At 49.4% G+C, this 9,467-nt stretch overlaps 1 long non-coding RNA gene across 1 annotated transcript; it reads right to left on the bottom strand.

The window, feature by feature from the left end:
- Window positions 1-918: 918 nt before the first annotated feature.
- On the bottom strand, window positions 919-4,191 carry LOC147995820 (uncharacterized). Its single transcript, XR_015685007.1, has 3 exons — window positions 4,093-4,191; window positions 3,010-3,135; window positions 919-2,903 (listed from the first exon to the last, which is right to left on the bottom strand). It is a non-coding gene; the product is annotated as an uncharacterized LOC147995820 (long non-coding RNA).
- Window positions 4,192-9,467: the final 5,276 nt, after the last annotated feature.

Raw genomic sequence — 9,467 nt, 5'->3', positions numbered from 1 at the left:
CCTAAAGTGAACTGAGTAGACTCAAGAAAGTTAGGTGGGGCCGGGGGTGTGGCTCCAGGGTAGCCTACTTGCCTGGCTCCTGTGAAGTCTTGGGTTCCATGACAACCCCACAGAAACGAAGCAGAATTGTGTGGGGGGCACTCTGGAAAGCACAGGGGTTGAACCACAGCTCACGTTGAATTTGCCCTACAATGTGTCTCCCCCACAGCCTGCTGGGCACATAGCCTCACCTGCTTCGTGCCCTAGGGAAATGGAAGTTCTGAAGGACAGAGGGAAGGGAGTGGGTCACACACAGCCTCAGTCTGCCTCTGAACACTTGACTCTGTCCAGAACTTGCTTTGTGACCTCAGGCAGGGTCCTCCCAGCTCTTGGCTCGGCTTTTTCCAGCCCTCAAAGGAAAGGGTGAAAGTGCACAGTCTTCTCAGCCCAGGGTATTTAGGCTGAGATGGACTCACTTGCTGGAAGGAAGGAGAAACCACACTGTCCCAAAGTGCCCCTAGTACAGGCTGGCCAGCAGGTCCATTACTGACACTCCTCCAGGCTGAACCCAGCACTCCTCCGCCCCACCCTGAATCCTGAGAGGGAGCAGGACAGCATTCCTCTGTCCTCCCTTCAGATTGGAAAAGAGAAAAGTGGGAAGCAGGGCCTTCCCTGTCTGTGTCTCTGTGCTTGGTTTCCCGATTATCTCCCTGGTTTCCACCTTAGGGGCTCTACATGACTCACCCACCAACCTAGGATGCTTTCTCCCAGGATCCCCAGACATCAAGAGCTCTCTTCCCAAACAGCTCCAAGAGGCCTCTGCCATCCCTACACACACACACACACACACACACACACACACACACACACACACACACACAGAAAATATATATACATATTTGCAATAATTTTGTATTGTATATGTTTTAATTTTTATTTGATTGCTTGATTGATTGCAGCCCTATCTGTCCTGGAACTCACAACTCACTTTGTAGAACAAGCTGGCCTTGAACTCGCAGAGCTCTGCCTGCCTGTGCCTCCCAAGTGCTGGGATTAACAACCATCACTGATCCAGCTTATTTTTTTTTTATTTTTATATGTATGAGTGTTCTGTCTGCATACCACTTAGGTTTGGTGCCAATAGAAGCCGGAGAGGACATCTGGTCCTTTGGAACTGGACTTACAGATGGTTGTGAGCCGCCATGTGGGTGCTGGGATTTGAACCTGAGTCTCCTGGAAGAACAGGCAGTGCTCCTAACCACTGAGCCATCTCTATGGTCTCTATTTTCCAAACAGGGTTTTGTGTATTCCAGACTTACTCAAACTCATTATTTAGCCAAGGATGGCCTAGAATAACTATCTTCCCTGCTCCATGTCCCTGAAGCAGGCTGTACATACACTACCGTGCCTACTTTATATGGTGCTAAAGATGGAGACCCCAGCTTCAAGCATGCTGGCTGGGCAAGTACTCTGCTGATTCTGTCCTGTTTTAAACCAGGGTCTCCTATAGCCCAGGCTGGCCTTAACTTGCTATGTAGGTGAGCGAGACCTTGAACTCCCGATCCTCTGACTTCCACCTCCGGTGTGCTGGGATCAGAAACACTCACCACGAAGCCTGACTCCTTAGTGTTAGACTTTTCTCTGTGGCATTTCAGTAGCAAGTGCTCTTACTCTGGAAACCATTTTCCTAAGCTTCCTGCTTCTCCAGGCGCTTTCCTGCCGCGCCAGCTCTGGAAGATGACAACTTTTGTCTGACCTGTCATCCAGGCACTGTCCCCAGTCCCCCGCAGGCACCTAGCAGTTCCCAAGGGATGCAGAAGCAAAAGTGGCTTTGAAACACACATTTCCTTTGTCCCTCCTGCCACTGGGTGAGCCCAGGGCCACAGGGGCAGGCCTGTCTCTCTTCTGAAACTCTCAGTAGGAACCAGGTTGCTTAAAGCAGAACAACGTGGGTTTCTTGTGACGTACAGCTGTGTCCATTTTTCTCACAGAAAATGGATGACGGGAGCCGACTACTGAGAGGAGGTGTCTGGAGGCTGAGAGATGGACGGCCCAGTGGGTAGAATGCTCAAGTGCAAGCGAGGGCCTGAGCTTGAACCCCGGAACCTATGTAAAAGTCAAGCACAGCACGGTACATACCTATACATCCCAGCAGAGACAGGAAGACGCTAGGGCCCATGGATCCAGCCAGTCCAGCAGAATTCGTGAGCCCCAGGTCCAGTAGGCACCCTGTCTCAAAAAGTAAGGTAGAGAGAGAGTGATAGAGAAAGAGACACCTGATGTCAGTTTCTAGCCTCCATACAAGTGTACACACAGGGAGCTACAAAAGGTGGGGGAGGAGAAGCGTGGGGGGGGCAGGTGGTGGGAGGGAGGGACGAATTATCTCATTATCTACCTCATTTAACTGCACTGGTAAGCAATGGATTCGTGCAATCACCCAAGGCCTGGGAGGGCTCTCGATGCTGGTGTCCTTTTAAGGGGTGACACCCCTGGGGCTGAGAGGTGGGAAGGGGCTTTGGGGTGGGATCTGTCTAATCCTGAGCTGTGTGACCTCAGGTGAGGAGACATTGCAGCTGTCCACCGGTACGATGTCAGTGTGGGGGAAGGGTCACGGAGCCGAGCTGCTGTGTCGGTGAACGTGGAGGTCAGTATACAGACAGTACTTATTTTAGTGGAGTGTGTCTCTCTGGCACTCCACGTACACAAGCCTGCATCGTACCCTGTGTGCTTCCTGGAGGAGGAGGAGGTTGGATTGCATCTGGTGGCCTTCCCTCCCCACCTCCAACACCCTGTTCGGCACAGCCCCACGCCCAGGTCATGTGTGGGTCCGTCCGTTGTCCTTCTCTGCCTGCTGTTGACTCAGCCTGACAGCTGAGCAGATGGGAGCATGGTGGAGTTTGGCACTGTTGTGCTTCTCCGAGCAGCTGCGTCAAGAAAAGGTCAAGGCGTTAGGTTTCCACCTTCCACCCTTATCCTGAGGGTGTGCAGGGCCATGGGAGCCTGGGCTAGGGCAGCCCCACCCCCACTCACCCTTGTTGAGCTCTCTTGTTGTGCCCTGGGCAGATGGTGAAAGTTTCCGTCACTGGGAGCTGCAGGTGCCTGCACTAGTTGGTTGAAGCGGACTCATGAATGCCAATTCCTGAGTTTGGTCTTACTCTGCCGATGTGCAAAAGATCCAGGTAGGGTCTGCCAGGATCAAGCTTGCATGCCCCTCACACACAGGGGCAGACTGCCGTCAGTTCTCATGCACGGACCATACACAAAGGGTGGGCAGTGACCTTCCCTGTGATGTGACAGTGCAGCCATGCCCATGGGTCTTTCTCACCTGACCATAATTAGAGGGTGCGGTGTGTGGCCCGTGATGCCAACGCTTGGGAGGCAGAGGCAGGAGGATCAGGGAATTCAAAGCCAGCTTCTAGACAGCTGGAAATCAGCTGGGCTACACGTGGTGTGACTATTCATGTACCTTTCTGATTAAATTAATAATTCATTTTTATGTGTGCATGCATAGGGTGTGTATATGTGAGAGTGTGTGTGTGAGAGAGAGAGAAGGAGAGAGACACAGAGAGAGAGAGAGAGAGTATGTGTGTGTGTGTGAGAGAGATGGACAGAGAGAGACAGAGTGTGTGTGTGTGAGAGAGAGAGAGTGTGTGTGTAAGAGAGAGCGAGACTTGCACACACAGACACACACACCCACACAGACACACACACACACACACACACACACACACACACAGAGAGAGAGAGAGAGAGAGAGAGAGAGAGAGAGAGAGAGAGAGAGAGAGAGAGAGACCTGGAGCTCTGGGATTACAGGCTTGCGGCATCACCATGCCTGATTTTGCTTGCTGGGGATGAGACCCAGGGCTCTGTGATTGCAGGGCAAGTGCTCTGCCAAAGAGCTTCACCCTTGACTCCCCAGTTGCTTTTAAATGGCTGTGCTAGCGTCCAAAATCCAAATCAGTACCGTGTCTGCCTCTCTCCTGACCACTCGTGTGCTCTGTTCTCTTTCCCACAGTTACTCTGTCTTCTGCTAGGTGACTCTGCTCTTCAAGCCCATGTGACCATGACAGTCCCTCCCTTACCAATGCACAGATAGTGATCCACACCACTTACTGTTCCATTCCTCATTTTTGTTGTGGGTTTTTTCCCCACTTAATAACATGTCCTGGAGACCGTTCCCTCCTGGTGCATGAACAGTGGCCCGGATGCTCTTTAAGGCTGGGTAAGGCTCTGAATTTGTAGGGATACGTGTCATTTTGACTAGTCCCCCTATGAATGGATACTTAGGTTATTTCCAATACTTGAAATTACAGACTCTGGTGGAATGAATCATGGGGTGTTGTGGTGTGGGTGGAGTCTAGAGCGTAGCTGCTCAGAATAGTCCACCACTGCATCTGGGAGAGCTCCTAGAACCTCAGTGCCATTGGCTCTATCCAGTCCTCCAGATCTGCTGGGTGGGATGTTTTTCTTTCTTTTTTCCAAGGCAGGGTCTCATGTGGCTCAGGTTGGCTTTTCATGTACGGGAGAGCCGAGGTGCCCTGGAACTCCTGATCCTCCTCCTGTCTTTACCTCCCGAATGCTAGGCTCACGTGTGCCCAGCTGCATGCCTGTTTATGCAGTGCTAGGGTATGGAGCCCAGGGTCTCGTGCAGGCTAGGCAAGCGCTCTACCAACCTACAGAGATTTCTGGCTCCTGGGATCTACATTAAAACGATGGCCAGGGGAGCTGTGTGCACACTGACGTTGAAGGAGCAACTGTCTGAAAGACAAATTCCTAAAAGTGGGATTGATGAGGCGAGAGCTAGGTGCGGATATAGTTTTGGCAGGTGCAGGCAAATCGGTGGTAGAGCAGGTGAGTCAGTACATACTCCCATCTCACCGGGAGAGAATCTTTTAAAGCCTCCATACCCTGCTTGGTCCCTAGCTGGTGGCATTGTGTTTGAAAAGCAAGGAGGGGGCTGGAGAGATGGCTCAGTGGTTAAGAGCACCGACTGCTCTTCCAAAGGCCCTGAGTTCAATTCCCAGCAACCACATGATGGCTCACAACCATCTATAATGAGATCTGGTTCTCTTCTGGCCTGCAGGCCTACATGGAGGCAGAAAGCTGTATGATCTATACATAATAAATAAATAAATAAATAAATAAATAAATAAATAAATAAATATTTAAAAAAAGAAAAGCAAGGAGGTTTTAGGGCAGGGATTAGCTGAAGGAAGTAGGTCATGGGAAGGGGACTACTAGGTCTCCAGGATCTGTCTGTCTGTCTGTCTGTCTGTCTCCTGGCCTCCACCATGTAAGCCTCTTTGTGCATACACTCCCATGATGCTGCTCTGACGGCCTTGTGTGTGGGTCGAGCCAACAAGGCTGAGGTCCTGCCTGCAGCCCTGGAGTCTGTGACTTCTCTGTTTTCTCAAAGACCTTTTCAATGTTCAGAAGGGCAACCCCACGCAGCCTGGTGCGGTTTGCAGTGTCAAGAGATCTTGGGGATCAAGGTTCCCATTTCACAGATGAGAAAAGCCATGTCTAGAGTGGACAACAAGTGGCCTTCAGCATGTAAGTATTTAAAACAGTCAGATCAATATTCATGACCAGTCGTCAACCAGCTCTACGCAGGCCTACGACCCTAAGGGAGAGGAGGACAAACGTGGCGAGCAAGTGGCAGCCAGTACCTACCACGGGGCAATGAGTTCCTTACTGGTCTAATGTGGTTCAGGGAAGCAAGGGATGGTCACAGTGGATACAGGGTCAGAAAAGATGTGGGTTTGGTTTTGGTTTGGTCCAAGCAGGGAGCATGGATTTAGACCTGGACTCACTCAGTATATGTTTCATATGAGGAGCCATGCATCAAATATTCTGACTGTTGCAGGTTCATGGTCTCTGTTTCAAATGCCCACTTGGACCCTTTTAGCACAAAGACAGCCCCAGATGGTAGGTAAGCGAGAGACTGTGTGCCAATAAAACTTTATTTATGGACACTGAAATTTGAATTTCATATTGTGTTCTCTTGTCACAGAACTCTTCTGAATTTTCCTCTGAGCCATCTGAAAATGTAAAAACCATTCTTAGCTCACAAGCTGCATAAACCTAGTGGCGGGGCTGAGTTTGGCTGGTGACCAAAGTTTGGGACCCCAGAGGAAGAGGGGATGGGAAGTAGACAGGCAGGGGGTGCAGCTGGGAGGTGACAAGGCAGGAAGGGGGGATCAAAATCTTTACTGTAGCCCCACCCCAGTTCCTACTGACTTTGGAGATGTCCCCCTTGAAGTAAGAGTTGTCTCTAACTCTGGGGAGAGCTTTTATCCTTAGCCACACATTGTCAGGGCTGGGGAATGGCTCTGTCAACCAAGTGTTCCCTGAGTGGTCATGAGTACATGAGTGTGATACTGGGAACCCACAAAAATGCCAGGTTCACTGGGGAGCCAGAAACAGACAGACTCATGGTGCTTGCTGGCCAGCTAGTCTAGCCGAATGCAGCTCTAGGTTCAGAGAGAGACTTAAAAAAAACAAAAAAGAAAGAAAGAAAAAAGAAAAGATATGGTGACAGACCTGCGAGATGGCTTTGCAGGTAAAGGGGCTTGCTGCCAAGCCTGAGGACCTGAGTTCAATCCCTGGAGAGAAATGATTAAGGAAGACATTCGACCTCTGGCCCCCACACATAAACATACACACATGTGTGCACATACTAACACACATACACAGACAGTTGTATATACTAACACACGTTTGCACACACTGTCACCTTCACAGATACCTGCACAGTAACACACACTCACATACACTAACACACACTCACACAGAGTAAGCTGTAGGGCAGCATGTCTAATAGTCTTTCCCAGGTATTTGTAGGGTGGTCCACTCAGGAGTGGACAGTGTTCCTAGCACCAGGGTCGTCACAGTGAATGAAACACCGGAACTTCCTCCCTAGTCACACTAACATCAGAGGTAGGTAAGAGAATGACAGGAGACAGTTTTCCATCTGCGTGGGTGATCCCTCCAAATTACACTATGTTTCCGTGGGGGATCTGGGGATCCTGGGTACTGGGTAAGCAAAAACAGTGGATCTTAACCTATGACCCATGATCCTTTTGGAGTGTGGAACAACTGTTTCATAGGGGTTACCTAAGACCATGAGAAAACACAGATATTTACATTACGATTCTTAACAGTAGCAAAATTACAGTTATGAAGTAGCAGCGAAAATAATTTTATGGTAGGGGGGGTCACCACAAGATGAGGAACTGTGTTAAAGGGTTGTGGCATCAGGGAGGTTGAGAATGTCACTTCTAAGTATTTGCTCAAAGAAAATGAAAATTCAGCCAGCTGTGTTGGCACACACCTTTAATCCCAGGATTCAGAGGCAGAGGCAAGTGGATCTCTGGGTTCAAGGCCAGTCTAGTTTTCATAGTGAGTCCAGCCAAGGGCTGAATAGTGCAACTTTGTCTCAAAACAAACAAACAAACAAACAAACAAACAAACAAACAAACAGTCAATAAAAGAAAGACAAACAAAGCTCCCTATTCTAACTCATCTGGGATACCTGAATGCTACACTTGTAAAGTATATTTTACAAGTATCTGTACCAGCCCACAGTGGAAACAAACTGAAAGATCATCCCAGGGCAAATGGTTGACACTTTCATACCGAGGAATACAACTCAGCAGGAAAGAAGACTGAGCCCCAGAGCTGCAGAAAAATACATCCATCCCTAAGCACAGTGAAAGAAACCAGATGGCAGAAAGTGTGTGCTGGGCCATGTGATTCTAATTATGTGACAGGCAGGACTAATCTACGGTGACAGATATCAGAAGGATGGATGTTTGGGGGGATTTAGGCAGGGCTGGAAGGAAATCCCAGGGGAATTTCTGGGGCAGTGGCAATAGTCTAATCTTGCTGGGAGGGGCATACAAACAGGTCCAGAATCCAGCAACATTCTCTAACCACATGCTTCAGATCTGCCCCTTCTACTGCAAGAAAGCCTTACTCTAGCAATTAAGCCAGGGAAACCTGCAAAGCTGGCAGAGGCAGGCCGGGCAGAGGCAGCCACCGCAGGCTGTGTATGCTGCCGGCTTGGATCAGAAAACAGGTGATTTTTATTTTCTTCTCTCTGCTCCTCTGGGTTTCGGAAGGATTCAGAAACCACTCGAACTTAGGACTCCAAAGACCAGTAAGAAAGCTTCTGAAGTCACATGGCCCATGTGTTTATGGGAAAGAACCTGCGACTGCTTTTCTCCATCTCGTTTTGCACAGCTTTCTTTCTTTCTTTCTTTCTTTCTTTCTTTCTTTCTTTCTTTCTTTCTTTCTTTCTTTCTTCCTTCCTTCCTTCCTTCCTTCCTTCTTCCCTCCCTCTCCCTCTCCCTCGATCTCCCTCTCCCTCCCTCTCCCTCCCCCTCCCCCTCTTTCTTTGTTCTGTTTTTTGTTTGTTTTGAGACAGGGTTTTCCATGTAGCCCTGGTTGTCCTGGCATAGCTGTGTAGACCAGGCTGACCTCAAATTCAGAGCTCTATCTGCCTCTGCCTCCTGGGTGTTGGGATTAAAGGTGCACACCACCACTGCCCAGGTTTTCTTCTTTTTAAAGGAAGGAAGGAAGGAAGGAAGGAAGGAAGGAAGGAAGGAAGGAAGGAAGAATTGAGTGGTTAGGATCACTGGCTGCTCTTCCAGAGGACCTGAGTTTGGCTCCAGCACCCGTGTTAGGCGGCGTGAAACACCTCTCATTACTCTAGATGCAGGGGATCCCATACCCTTCTCTGTCCTCATAGGGCACTTGCACACACGTGGCAAATGGCAAATACACGGGGTCTCTCTCTCTCTCTCTCTCTCTCTCTCTCTCTCACACACACACACACACACACACACACACACACACAAGTTAAAGTAAAATAAGTCTTTAGTGAAGGCAGAGCTAGGCACGGTGGCTCATGTCCATAGCCTCAGCCCTTGAGAGGCTGAAGCAGAGCAGCCTTGGTGCCTAGGGATGTGGAGAGAAACGGTCTACAGTGGCTAAGAGCGTGGTTCCTTCTAAAGCAGTGGTTCTCAACCTGTGGGTCTCGACCCCTTTGCCAGACCTCTATCTCCAAAAAACGTTTACATTACAATTTATTACAGTAGCAAAATTGCAGTCATGAAGTAGCAACAAAAATGATTCTATGGTTGGGGTCCCCACAGCAGGAGGAGCTGTGTTAAAGGGTCACAGCCTTAGGAAGGTTGAGAGCCACTGCTCTCTCTACAGATCCAAGTCCAGTCCCCAGCACCAAACATAGCAGCTCACTACCGCCTGAAATTTTAGTTGTAGGATCAGACACCTGCTTCTGGACTCTGCAGGCACTGCACACACTGCACCCCACACAGGCACACACATGCACACACATGCACACACAAATAAAGTAAAAAAAAAAACAGGAGGAGTGCTCGATGATAGAATACTAATGTTCACAATTTTTATCTCACACACATACACACATATATACATACCCACATACACACAAGCACATATAC

This window comes from Rattus norvegicus, chromosome 3, assembly GCF_021556685.1.
Source record: "Rattus norvegicus strain SHRSP/BbbUtx chromosome 3, alternate assembly SHRSP_T2T, whole genome shotgun sequence".
NCBI lineage: Eukaryota > Metazoa > Chordata > Mammalia > Rodentia > Muridae > Rattus > Rattus norvegicus.
This window is presented reverse-complemented; position numbering and strand designations above follow the sequence as displayed.